Source organism: Anabrus simplex, chromosome 2, assembly GCF_040414725.1.
Source record: "Anabrus simplex isolate iqAnaSimp1 chromosome 2, ASM4041472v1, whole genome shotgun sequence".
In the NCBI taxonomy this organism is placed as follows: domain Eukaryota; kingdom Metazoa; phylum Arthropoda; class Insecta; order Orthoptera; family Tettigoniidae; genus Anabrus; species Anabrus simplex.
The window spans coordinates 1,189,568,107-1,189,581,660 of record NC_090266.1 but is presented as its reverse complement, the minus strand read 5'-3'; positions in this window follow the sequence as shown (position 1 = coordinate 1,189,581,660).

Sequence of the window (13,554 nt, the reverse complement as noted above, 5' to 3'; positions counted from 1 at the left end):
TAATAGGACTTAAAACCCACAACGTTATTATTAGTTTTACTTGGAATCCGATCCACAGGGACGTGACTTATCATTACAAAATTTACTTGAGCGTTATTCGAACCGCGGCCGCCTTGACGAAAAGCTCACTCAACTGTTACACCCCTTAATGTCGAGCAGCTATTATTATTATTATTATTATTATTATTATTATTATTATTATTATTATTATTATTATTATTAAAGTACATGGTCACATTTCTAGTATCAGAAAAATTTGCTTGTCTAAATAGAGTTTTTTAATTATAAATTTCCTATATGGAGTGCGTATGAAGTACTTAGGATTGTATGATGCAGCTTTTTTAACTATCTTACTGAAGTATTGCATGTTTCGCGTACAGTGGGATACTCAAATTATGACGCAATTACAGAGTTATCAAATTGGGTTTAAAAATGAACGCAAACATCTTAAATCCTATTCCACCAATAGGCTACGTACAGTAGTTTTCATGTTTTGAATATCAACTGTACATCATCGTTGTGCCTAGAAAAATCGCTATGTGATAATTTTTCAGTTTATAACTCTGAACAGAAAGATTCTGCCTTCTATGTCTCAGTATTGCGTGAAATACAGCAACGAGTTTTCGTTCTAGGTGATACATGTGCTGCGGGCCAGTATTTCTCCCCTCAACATTGTCACATAACGGTATTTCGAGGCGCAACGACGATATGCTATGTTAATGGGCGACAACCTTTGTCCGGCTCCTTGGCTTGACAGCCAGTTTAGTAGTCTTCGGTTCAGAGGGTCCCCTGTTCGATTCCGGCAGGATCATGGATTAAAACTGCGCATGGTTAATTCCTCTAGCTACAAGGCACCACACTACCAACCACCACAAGAATACGCATTAGTGAATGCATCATTTCAGGAAGGCGTCAGGAAGTGTGTCCGGCCGTAGAAATGGGACCAATATTTTTCTTTGCTATTTGCTTTACGTCCCACCGACACAGATAGGTCTTATGGCGACGATGGGGCAGGAAATACCCAGGCATGGGAAGGAAGCAACCGTTGCCTTAATTAAGGTACAGCTCAGCATTTGCCTGGTGTTAAAATTGGAAACCACGGAAAACCATCTTCAGGGCTGCCGACAGTGGGGCTCGAACCCACTATCTCCCGATTACTGGACACTGGCCGCACTTAAGCGACTGCAGCTATCGAGCTCGGTACAGTGGGGTACGAACCCACTATCAACTAGATGCGAGTTCACAGCTGTACGCCCCTAACCGCACGGCCAACTCGCGCGGTTTGGGCCTAATCCATACGAAGTGCTGACCCCCCAAAATTGTTAAAAGACCAGGAAGAATAAGAAGAATGGACTTCAAGCTCGTTTGCCTCAACCGTTACAGGTGTTTTTACAAGGACTTATAGAGCGGGGCGTGTAGGTACGCAGACCCGCAACACACTTACGCTGTGTTACGCTCAGAGTTGGAGAAGGCAGGCGCACAAACTTTCACCCACCTCAGGAAATACTGTAGAGTGAGATCGTCTTGTACCGTACAGTGGTCGAAGTACAGGATTGCTGACAACAATAAACATGTGGGTACGTATTGTAAAGGACACGTATGGGGAAAAGTAGGCAACCATTTAGTAGATCTGAACTTGTTGAACTGATGTAGAGTGCTGAGAGGTCACAGAACACCAACACTTGGAAAAAAAATCATTATTTTAAATTTTAAATCTGCGATAATTTCCGTTCTAAAAGGTGTTTAAGTTACGTTGATATGTCAAGTAGAATATATTGCACTATATTTTCGTAAAGCAATTCACACCCACTACATGTGACTTGTCATTTTCCGTTAGTCATTTGTTTAATAATTGAGCAATCGAATGAGTTGGTCGTGCGGTTAGGGTCACGCACCTGTGAGCTTGTATTTGGGAGATTTGGATTAGAATCCCACCGTCGGCAACCCTGAAGATGGATTTCAGTGGTTTCCCATTTTTACACTACCCCAATGCAGGGGCTGTACCTCAATTAAGACCAGGACCGCCACTTTCCGAACCCTAGCCGTTTTCCATCCTTGCGTCGCTGAAAACAGTCAATGCGTTAGTGCGGCGTTAAACCACTAGCAAAAAAAAAAGAAGTGAATACCTAAAGAAAATTGTTGCACCCTTTTTTTAATCACAGAGACTTACAACTTTTCAATTTTCTTTATATATATGCTTTGCGTCACACCGACACAAATAGGTCTTATGGCGACGATGGGATGGAAGAGGGCTAGGAATGGAAAGGAAATGACCGTGGCCATAATTAAGGTACAATCCTAGTATTTACATGGTGTGAAATTTCGAAACCACGGAAAACCATCTTCAGGACTGACGACAGTGGGGTTCGAACCCACTGTCTTCCGTATACAAGCTCATAGCTCCGTGACCCAAACCGCGCGGCCACTTGCTTGGGATCTCTTTATATCGTTGTCATGCATGTGATAAATTTTATTTCGGTAGTAAGTCAGATATCAGACATTTTATCAGGGAAAACTCCGAGAAAATCGTATTGTAAATCTAGAAATTTGAAAAAGATCATAAAAAGTTCCTTTCTAAATCAATCATTTCAGTTTGAACCTAAGATAATTTATTGATGTGTAACCTGCAAAATTTGTAAATGTCTTCATTCAGTAGGTTCCGAGGAAGTAACCCTTACGTGTTGCATGATATAACATTGCGAGCAAAGGACTTTCCTTATCCCCTGATGATGGTATCACTCATATTGAACACTGCCCCAAACGCTCAGGGGTTATGGCAATAATAATAATAATAATAATTGTACCGGGCGGTACACCTCCACGCCGCTAATTTAAAAATTGCGCCAGTTGAAACTCCTCTGCTGGAGGAAGTCTGAACTTTATCTACGCTATTAATTCTTTACATTCTCAGAAGATGTCACCACGTGGAAAATTTTGAGTTTTTGAACTGTGTCATTTTTGATGTGTTTTTGTTTCGCTTGAAGTAAGAAGTGTGAACTTTCTCTTCTAGAGGACACTACTGAAGATCAACAATAGTGCACCCTAGTGCGGAGTCAAAGAACTATTTTGTTGGAGAAATTTTTATTTCAAATGTTTGTTTCTTGTTAGATTTCTTTCTGTTATTGTTTAAGTTGGCTGTATACCCCTCTTTTCCCCCCTTGTTTTAGATTTATCCAATCCCGAATTTCTTTTAGTAATTTCCGACCAATCCGATGTATCTTCCCCCAACTTGGATATGTTTCTGTACCCTAGCCAATAAAGTAATTGTGGGCGGGTGTTTTCATTCCCCTAACGCCTAGAACCTTCCGCGAGAGGATATAAACTGCTGATTTTTGGGTCTCTGCGCCACTTCTGTTCCATCTTTCAGTGTGTAAAGTACATAGCAGGGGGCGGGAAGCGCCTCTTTCCTCGGCAGCGGTCAACAACAAGGTAATGGCCGATTAATAACTTCTTTCTTTGCTAGCTCAGCAGTTTAACTCTCGGGGCGGGTTCGACGCGTTCCACCATGTAACCTTTTCCTAAATGTAACTACTCTTTTCATATATTCTCTTTTAAAGCTACATACTGGGATAGAGAGTGCTAACCCTCTCGAGCTCCCACTCATATTGTTTTGAGGTGAAGTTATTTTTCTCAACCTATTCTTCGTTAACGTAAAACAAATTGTTCTCTTCTTAAGTCACCTCTTTAGTATGGGATTAGCCCTTGTATTAACGGCCTAGTGCCAAGTAGGTCTTAATCAAAGTGTATTAGGAGTGCAAGTTCGCCTCCTCTCAAATTGTTATTTTAGAGGTCATTTAATTAACCTCCTTTTCATTTAATAGACCTCAGTAGATTGGGTATTTTACCCCTGTGTTTACGTCCGTTGAGGACAGCTTGAAGGTGGAGTTTGGTGTGGCCTGGGAGAGGCTTAAATTTGAGAGCGAGTGGCTCTTTTGAAAATTGAGTATTGTATGCCTCGTGGAGGCTTTTCAGTGTAATTTGGAGCAAGGGCTCCAAGGCATGAATGGGGTTTTCTGCCCCTCTGTTGAAACTTGTGTCTGTGGGGTAAAACTGAGCAGATTGCCCTAGCATTGTGCAGTCAGGGCGCGAAGCCCAAATCCTGTAAATATTGTAACTACCCTGTGAACTTGCTACTTTGTACCTGCCATGCTTGTTATTTCTTTGTTTTGAAAAGAAAATATAACCTTGTTAAATTTTAAATTAATTTTCTCTTAGTAGCTTGAGACCTGTTCACCACCCCGCACCTTCTTTCACGCATAACTACCACAAAAACTCGGTAACAAGTGGTAGCAGAGCGTGGTTGAATGGGTCTCAATTTAGCCCCTTTTGACGGCTAAACTTTGTTTGTTCCGAACCCTAACCATTTTTTCAATTGCTGGAATTTTTGAGTTTTTCAAAATTGTTCTGTCATCATGCCCGGCCCTCGCGATGTTCTCCATCTTAACTATTTGCGCAAGGAGGAGTTGATTTACGAATTGACTATTAGAAATGTGCAATCTGGAGGCACGGTTGCAGTAGACACAAATAAGCTTAGAGAGTCCCTTGATTTGCCCATTTCCATCCCCACACTGGGAGAGAAAGAAGTTGACGACTCTCTTTCCACGATCGTCGAGAATATTACTGGGCTAGCATCTGTAGTTGTTTTTTTTTTGATGAAAATGATCCTTCTCCTAATCAAATTAAGCGTGTGCAAGCCAGGCTATATCACTTTTCAAATAGAGTTAACGATCTGTTGTCTCTAAAACTGAATGACGTTCAGAGGAAGGAAGCTAGTACGCTCCTGGAAAATATTTCTGAATTATCTAGCAAGGTCACTCAATTGTTAACTGGGGAAGTTCCTCCCAAATCTGATCAACCCACCATAGTGAATGTAGGTAGTGAGGAAGAACCTCCTAAGGGAGAAGTAAATAGGAAAACCATAGCTGCCCAAACTATCTCTGCCCCATTGGACAACGAGTCTGAACGCCGTGCATCGTTGAGTAACATCCGTTCTGAATTAACTACCTTGCCATTGAAACCTTTACCTACTATGTCACCCGGGTTTAGCAGCTTGCCTCATCCATTGGCAATGTTGCTCAGAGGCATCTCTAAGTTTTCGGTTAATACCACCAGTGAAGTAATTTCATTTTTAAGATTTCTTGTTGAATTTCAAGATCATGCCCTTGTGTTTTCTCTTTCTCCATGTCAAATTTTGCAAATTATCTATCCGTATGCTATTGGTATTCTCTCTGATAAAATCGTAAGAGCCATTGCCGAGCAATCATCTATTGAGGATTTTCATGCACACTTGCTTGCAAATTTTATTCCCGCCCGCGCGAGGTCATCTCTGATTCAGAAGTACTATTACCGTGTACAACGCTTGTATGAAAACTTGGCTGATTTCATACAGGACATTAAGTTTTATACTAGGGTGTTTGCTCTTCATTTTCCTGAAGATCAGATTGTACAGGCTATTGTAGAAGGCATTTCACCATCTTATAGGTCATACTTGTGTTTCGCGGCGTGCCCGCAAACTTTCTCTGAACTTGAAGCGTTGGCCGTCTCAGCGGAAGGAGTTAGGTACGCCGATTCCTTGCGTGTGGCAAAAGAACCCCCTCCTTCGTTTAGTAATACTCGGCCTCCACCTCGCCGACCAGTCACACCCCGTAAATGTTATGCTTGTGGGTCGCCTGACCATCTGCGCAATAAGTGTCCACTGATCAAGTCTAGTAGGGCAAATAATGGAGCTGGGTCAGCACAAGGCTGTTTTAAATGTGGGGCTTTCTCACATATTGCCAAGAACTGCCCAAACTCGAATAGCACCCCCTCCTGCTCAACTTCTGGTGCAGATTCTACCTATGCCAAGAATAATAAGTGACTAGTGGCTTCGGCTGAGTCGACTAGTCCATCTTACCGAGACTCAGCCCCTGGTAAACAGGTTGTAAATTCAGGGAACGAGCAATTTTCAAATTTATCTTTTGAAGGTCCCAAAGAGTGTCTTAGGATTGTGGCGGATTTCCCCGCACCTGTTCCTTTTCTGAAGATTGAGCTAAATAACGAGCCTATAACAGCTCTCTTAGATTCAGGCAGTGTTTGTTCGATTATTTCGGCTGAATGGTATTCTAAATTGAAATCTGTTTGTAAACTACCTGACTATGTCTCATCTCCTGTTCAATATGTTTCGGCTAATTCATCCCCATTAGAAATTCTAGGTTCCTTATTGGTCAAAATTCGTATTTTTAAATTCACATGGAAAGTTAAATTGTTTGTGGCCAAGCTCTTGTCTTGCCCCATTATATTGGGAGCGGACTTTATTTCTCACACTGGTCTTGTGCTCAATCTTCAGAGTAGGTCTTGCACTTTCAAATTTGCCTCTAATTGTAATATCCCTCTATTAAAGTGTAATTCTGTATCATGTTCATCTATTTCGCCTACCCAGGATGAGATGTCGTTAGACCTTAGACATCTACCTGAGGAGCAGGCTGATAGTATTCGTAAGCTGTGTCAGTCGTTTCCAGAGGTGTTCTCTGATACTCTTGGTGTTACTGACCTTATTGAATACAAAATTGAGGTCACTGATTCGATTCCTGTCCGTTTTCCACCGTATAGGCTATCTCCACCTAAAATGAAGGCTCTGAAAGAAATTATCGATCAGATGTTGAAGGATGGTATTATTAGGCCCTCTAAGTCGGCGTATTCTTCGCCTATTTTTCTAGTTCCGAAACCCCAAGGAGGCTTCAGGCCTGTCATTGATTATAGGGCTCTCAATCGGAAGGTGGTGTTGCAATCTGTGCCCCTTCCTGACCTTCATTCTTGTTTTTCATGGTTTCGTAAGGCCAAGTTCTTTACTATCTTGGACTTGAATCAGGCCTATAATCAAATTCCCCTTGCCGAAGAGTCTAAACATCTTACAGCGTTTGCCACGGACTGGAACTTATACGAATACAACCGCGTGCCTTTCGGGCTCCCCACGGGAGCAGCTGTACTCACTAGGCTACTAGATAGGGTCTTCTCCGACATCAAATTTGAGTACTTATATCACTACTTGGATGATGTCGTCGTATTTTCAGAGACTTTTGAGGAGCATCTAGATCATCTGCGAGAAGTTCTCGATCGCCTTCGGAAGGCTGGGTTAACTGTTAAGTTGTCCAAGGTTGCCTTTGCTAAGCCCTCTATGTCTTTCCTAGGGCACATTGTGTCACCTGATGGTGTAGCCATCGATCATTCTAGAACACAGGCCATCCGTGATTTTAAACCTCCCAAGGACATTAAAGGCATCGCCAGGTTTATTGGTATGGTGAATTTCTTCAGAAAGTTCATTCCTAACTTTGCTAATAGAGCGGCGCCCTTAAACCTTCTTCGTAGGAAAGGCATCAAATTCGAGTGGGGACCTTCTCAACAAGCCGCTTTTGAAGATCTTAAATTGGCTCTCTGTAATGCCCCTGTACTTGCTATGCCTGATTTCTCGAAGAAATTCATCGTCCAAACTGATGCGTCGTCGTCAGCAGTAGCTGCAGTCCTTCTTCAAGAGACTGAACTAGGGAGGCGACCCATCGCCTATGCATCTAGGACATTGTCGGCTCAAGAAGCCAAGTATTCCATATATGAGCTCGAAGGTTTGGCAGTCTTATTCGCCTTAGAGAAGTTCTGTCTCTATCTGGAACATGTTAAATTCGACCTGGAGACAGATAATCAAGCCTTAAGCTGGGTCTTAGGTAGGCCGCGTCGTACTGGTCGCATAGCCCGCTGGGCCATCCGTATTTCTGCCTTCCAATTCGATGTCAGGCATATCAGAGGTACTGAAAATGTTGTTGCTGATGGACTCAGTCGTATGTTTTCTAACGACGTCGAGACCCATGACCCGGTCGACAGTTCATCACCTCCCGAGTCCATACTATCTGGTGTTAATGCCATCTTAACAGATGCTCCCATGCTTTTTAGGGATATCGAGAAATACCAACATGAAGATCCGACGCTGGCTCCGATAATGGAAACCCTTTCTTCTGGGGAACATGTTGTCCCTTATGTTCTGAGGAATGGTGTTTTATGTTGCCCTTCGAGGCATGACAAGATGATGAAGGTTGTCGTTCCAGCTGTTCTTGTGCCTATGATCTTCAAGTACTATCATGAGACCCCATTAGGGGGGCATCTTGGAATCTTTAAAACTCGTGAAAAGATTCGTGAAAGGTTCATTTGGAAAGGTATGGACGGTGAAATCCGTGAACTAGTAAAGGCTTGTAAATCCTGTTTGATTAGTAAACCAACCATGTCCACCAAGGTAGGCCTTTTGTCTTCCCATCAAGCGTCGCGCCCCATGGAACGCCTGTACATTGATTATGTAGGACCCTTCCCCCAGTCAAAGGGTAATGCTAACAAGTTCATCTTTGTATGCGTAGATGGTTTTACCAGATTTTCTTAGTTATTTCCGACTAAGCTGGCTACCGCTCAGTCCACCATTACTTGCCTAAATTCTATTTTTGCTTCTTTTGGTCCGTGCCAATATATTGTGTCTGATAACGCTAAGGCGTTTACATCAAATCTTTTTCGTAAATTCTGTTTTGATTTATCCATCTCTCATGTAACTACTTCCGCTTATTACCCTCAACCATCTCTGGCTGAACGGGTTAATCGTAATCTCAGGTCCGCACTTATTGCCTATCATCATGAAGATCATTCCAGGTGGGACACGTCCCTGCATTGGTTAGCTTTTGCTTTGAATTCGGCGGTTCATGAATCACATAAATTCACTCCAGCCTCTTTAATGTTCAAATTTGTTCCCAACTCGCCGCTCTCTAACCTCTGGTCTCTGAGTGACATTCTACCCGAGACAATAGATCCGGATAATATTAAAGATCTTTGGAAGAAGGCTAAAGCCAATCTTAAGGTATCTCATGAAAAGGTTAGGGAAAGGTATGATCGTGGACGGAGACCCACCCCTTTGAATGTAGGTGACCAGGTGATGGTCAAGAACTTTGTTCCCGCGGGCAAGCTTGCCCCCAGATTTCATGGGCCTTGTATCATTCTCGATTTTCTTACGCCAGTTACGTTGTTAGTAAGCAATCCAGCCACCGAGAGGATATTTAGGGTTCACCTGTCACAGGTGAAACCGATGTAATTTCTGTGTTAATTTGCTTCATATTATTGTGAAAGGGGATATGAAGGTTATATTTTTTTGAGTTTTCAATTTCTAGGCATTCTGCCCCTTCTATAATATTTTGTTTTATATGTAAGCATTTGTGTGAAACCTCCCCCGATTTGTTAAACTGCCATCCTGTCCTTGCCTCGGCCATTACCACGCTCCCGTCTCCTGCTCCAATACACACTGTGGCTTGATTAGATTAAATGCCATGGATATTTGCACGCCGCTGGCCCCTCTACCTCTCCAACAAGACTGTGCCCTCAAAAAAAGATGATGGTCCAACAATATTCTGCCGCCTAGCTTTAATGTTTCAGTGCCCCCGCAGCCGCGCGGCGCTGTGCCGCGACTGGGTTCGAGGACGGGCCCCCTCGGCCCCAGCGAGGACGACATGTGCACGGCGAGCCGGAGCTCTCCTCCCGGCCAAGGCTGATGTGCGGCGCACGACCTGCTACTTGCCCACAGCATGTATACCTTCACCGCGGGCGCGGCGTGTTTCAACACCACTGCTCCCCTCATAGTGTGGGTGAGCGGTATCTCAGGGTACTTGAGGGGTCCGAGCGGCCTCCTTTGGACGCAAGCTGCAACGGCCGGTCTGGCCATCCAACTTCATCAACATCAACTACATGAACAGTTACTATAAGCATTGACTACACTTGGGAATTCAACAGCAATATTTGGTGGACATTGCAAAATTTTTCATCACTTTTAAGTATTAAAAGTTTATCTTCAGAACTCAACTTCTACAAACATAAAGACTGTACTTCACCTGCAACAACAAAATTTTGAAACTGAATCAAACCAAATTAAGAAAGTCTTATAAATTTTTTTTTGGCAATTAATCTCCATATCTACATCAAACTTGGACCTTGTTTTCAAACAATTTCATGTGTCACCCCTAGAGGAACTTTTGGGGGGGGAGGTCTGTACCGGGCGGTACACCTCCACGCCGCTAATTTAAAAATTGCGCCAGTTGAAACTCCTCTGCTGGAGGAAGTCTGAACTTTATCTACGCTATTAATTCTTTACATTCTCAGAAGATGTCACCACGTGGATAATTTTGAGTTTTTGAACTGTGTCATTTTTGATGTGTTTTTGTTTCGCTTGAAGTAAGAAGTGTGAACTTTCTCTTCTAGAGGACACTACTGAAGATCAACAATGGTGCACCCTAGTGCGGAGTCAAAGAACTATTTTGTTGGAGAAATTTTTATTTCAAATGTTTGTTTCTTGTTAGATTTCTTTCTGTTATTGTTTAAGTTGGCTGTATACCCCTCTTTTCCCCCCTTGTTTTAGATTTATCCAATCCCGAATTTCTTTTAGTAATTTCCGACCAATCCGATGTATCTTCCCCCAACTTGGATATGTTTCTGTACCCTAGCCAATAAAGTAATTGTGGGCGGGTGTTTTCATTCCCCTAACGCCTAGAACCTTCCGCGAGAGGATATAAACTGCTGATTTTTGGGTCTCTGCTCCACTTCTGTTCCATCATTCAGTGTGTAAAGTACATAGCAGGGGGCGGGAAGCGCCTCTTTCCTCGGCAGCGGTCAACAACAAGGTAATGGCCGATTAATAACTTCTTTCTTTGCTAGCTCAGCAGTTTAACTCTCGGGGCGGGTTCGAAGCGTTCCACCATGTAACCATTTCCTAAATGTAACTACTTTTTTCATATATTCTCTTTTAAAGCTACATACTGGGATAGAGAGTGCTAACCCTCTCGAGCTCCCACTCATATTGTTTTGAGGTGAAGTTATTTTTCTCAACCTATTCTTCGTTAACGTAAAACAAATTGTTCTCTTCTTAAGTCACCTCTTTAGTATGGGATTAGCCCTTGTATTAACGGCCTAGTGCCAAGTAGGTCTTAAAGTGTATTAGGAGTGCAAGTTCGCCTCCTCTCAAATTGTTATTTTAGAGGTCATTTAATTAACCTCCTTTTCATTTAATAGACCTCAGTAGATTGGGTATTTTACCCCTGTGTTTACGTCCGTTGAGGACAGCTTGAAGGTGGAGTTTGGTGTGGCCTGGGAGAGGCTTAAATTTGAGAGCGAGTGGCTCTTTTGAAAATTGAGTATTGTATGCCTCGTGGAGGCTTTTCAGTGTAGTTTGGAGCAAGGGCTCCTAGGCATGAATGGGGTTTTCTGCCCCTCTGTTGAAACTTGTGTCTGTGGGGTAAAACTGAGCAGATTGCTCTAGCACTGTGCAGTCAGGGCGCGAAGCCCAAATCCTGTAAATATTGTAACTACCCTGTGAACTTGCTACTTTGTACCTGCCATGCTTGTTATTTCTTTGTTTTGAAAAGAAAATATAACCTTGTTAAATTTTAAATTAATTTTCTCTTAGTAGCTTGAGACCTGTTCACCACCCCGCACCTTCTTTCACGCATAACTACCACAAAAACTCGGTAACAATAATAATAATAATAATAATAATAATAATAATGGCGTATTGCCTCCGGTGAGGTCGAATGCAGGTCTTTTACTAGTAGACGACCTATAGGCGACCTGCATAACTGTGATGATTGGGTTCTAGCCAAGATGGTTTTTAATGTTTAAGATACCACAAACATCCAGCCCCCGAGCCAGACGAGTTAACCAGTGAAGATTAAAATCTCCGACCCGGCCGGGAATTTAGGCCGGCACCCACTATACCAAAGGCCAATATGCTAACCATTTAGCCATTGAGCTGGATACTCAGTGATATAGAAGCAAAAGTAAGAAGCCATGGGGACACGTGGATCGTTGGAAGGTAATGGCTTCCGACTGTATACTGGGAAATGTGACGTAATTTTCCTAAATCTCTTGTCGCATCATAAGGGGAATCTGAGCCAAGAAAGCTTACCAAATATGTACGTGGATTATGCCTTATGCATGCAGAATACGAAAGAAACTAGTTCTATAAATGCATTATACCAAGTCAAAATCGAAGTCACAATATCCCTCCGAAAAATAAAAGGAGGTGATTGCAATAGGTAGCTTCGCCTGATCTGGAGAGGCATAATTTACGAACGATTTAAACAAGCTTGAAAAACAAGTCTTTGGAATCAGAGTTTGACATTAGTGTACTCTGCGAGTCGCATACCTTTCTTCCACTACGGCATAATATAACTCTTCGACTGAATGACATCACGTCACCTTCATACTAGGAATGTTGACATGCGTGTGAAGGCAGGCTAACCCCAGAATTTCACATGCGGTGAATTCATGTTCCAACATAAGTACTGAAATTTGCCTCCCTCAAAATTATGAAATTCCTTTCATTGGATACAGACTTCACGAAACGCCTTGTGTTGTAATTTAGTCCCGCAGGATTAAGTTAACGTGGAGGATGCTAACGACACCGAGTTGCCGCGTTTCAACATGTTTGTTCTTAAATTTTACTTTTGTGGCTAATAAGTCATTGGTTGAATCAGTGTTGCCAGACTGGGTAAAAGTTCCCACGAATGAGGGAAAAATGGACTTGGTTGTGGAAGGTGGGGAACAATGTTATGGATGTCCAGATAACGTAGGGATTTTAACGACGTCTCCCCCTAGTTACATAAAATATTTTACTTTTCCTTATTATGTTTGAACAAATGAACTGTCTTCTGAAAATGGGGAAAATCATTTCCTTTCATATGGACTAGAACAGTATATGTTGATGAACCATGTTATTGCTCAAACCCCAAGATTCTCCGCGACAATGTGGTAGTCAATAAACAATCGTATGACATAATTAAATGCTGTAAGTTCTCTTATCAATAATATTTTGAATGAATCTGTACAAGTGGTATGCACTAAAGAAACTGTACTAAATGTGAGCGATAATGAATATTTCATGACGAAAATATTTCACATTTTGATATTTGAATAATATCATTTGCTGAGAAATTTGGGTATTGTCGTAGGAATCGTCGGCACTGCTCCTCCTGTTCAGTACTTAGTAATTTTAGTGCCCCTTATAGCAGCACGAATATCAAGAGCGATTCTTTCTTGTTATTAGTATATTAATTACTATTATGTTATCGCAGTGATAAGCTTAGTTTGATATTTATGATTATAAATATCAGGCATGTGGGAAAATCAGGTGCATGAGTAAAATGTTAACAATGTGATGGGAATTTCAATTGTAAATATCTGGCACGCTGAGTTGAAGCATCTCCTGCAAATGTAACCCAGCTCCCGTCCTGATATTTTGTAGCAACCTCAACAATAACTATCATATATTGATATTTTTGAACAGAGTGCGGCTGTCCTCAGCAACTGACTCCCGAAACAACAACACTAGATCCTCTATGTCTGTTACTAACAGCACGGTTAGAAAGACAAGACTGAGGGGAAAATGTTAAACGAAAAACGAGTAAGTCAAATATTTAACCTCTTCAAGCCTGAGTATCATTTCATTCTGGGATAGTGCTCACGAAATGTCCACAATCACGTCAAGATGTATCAGAAGTGAAGAGATTA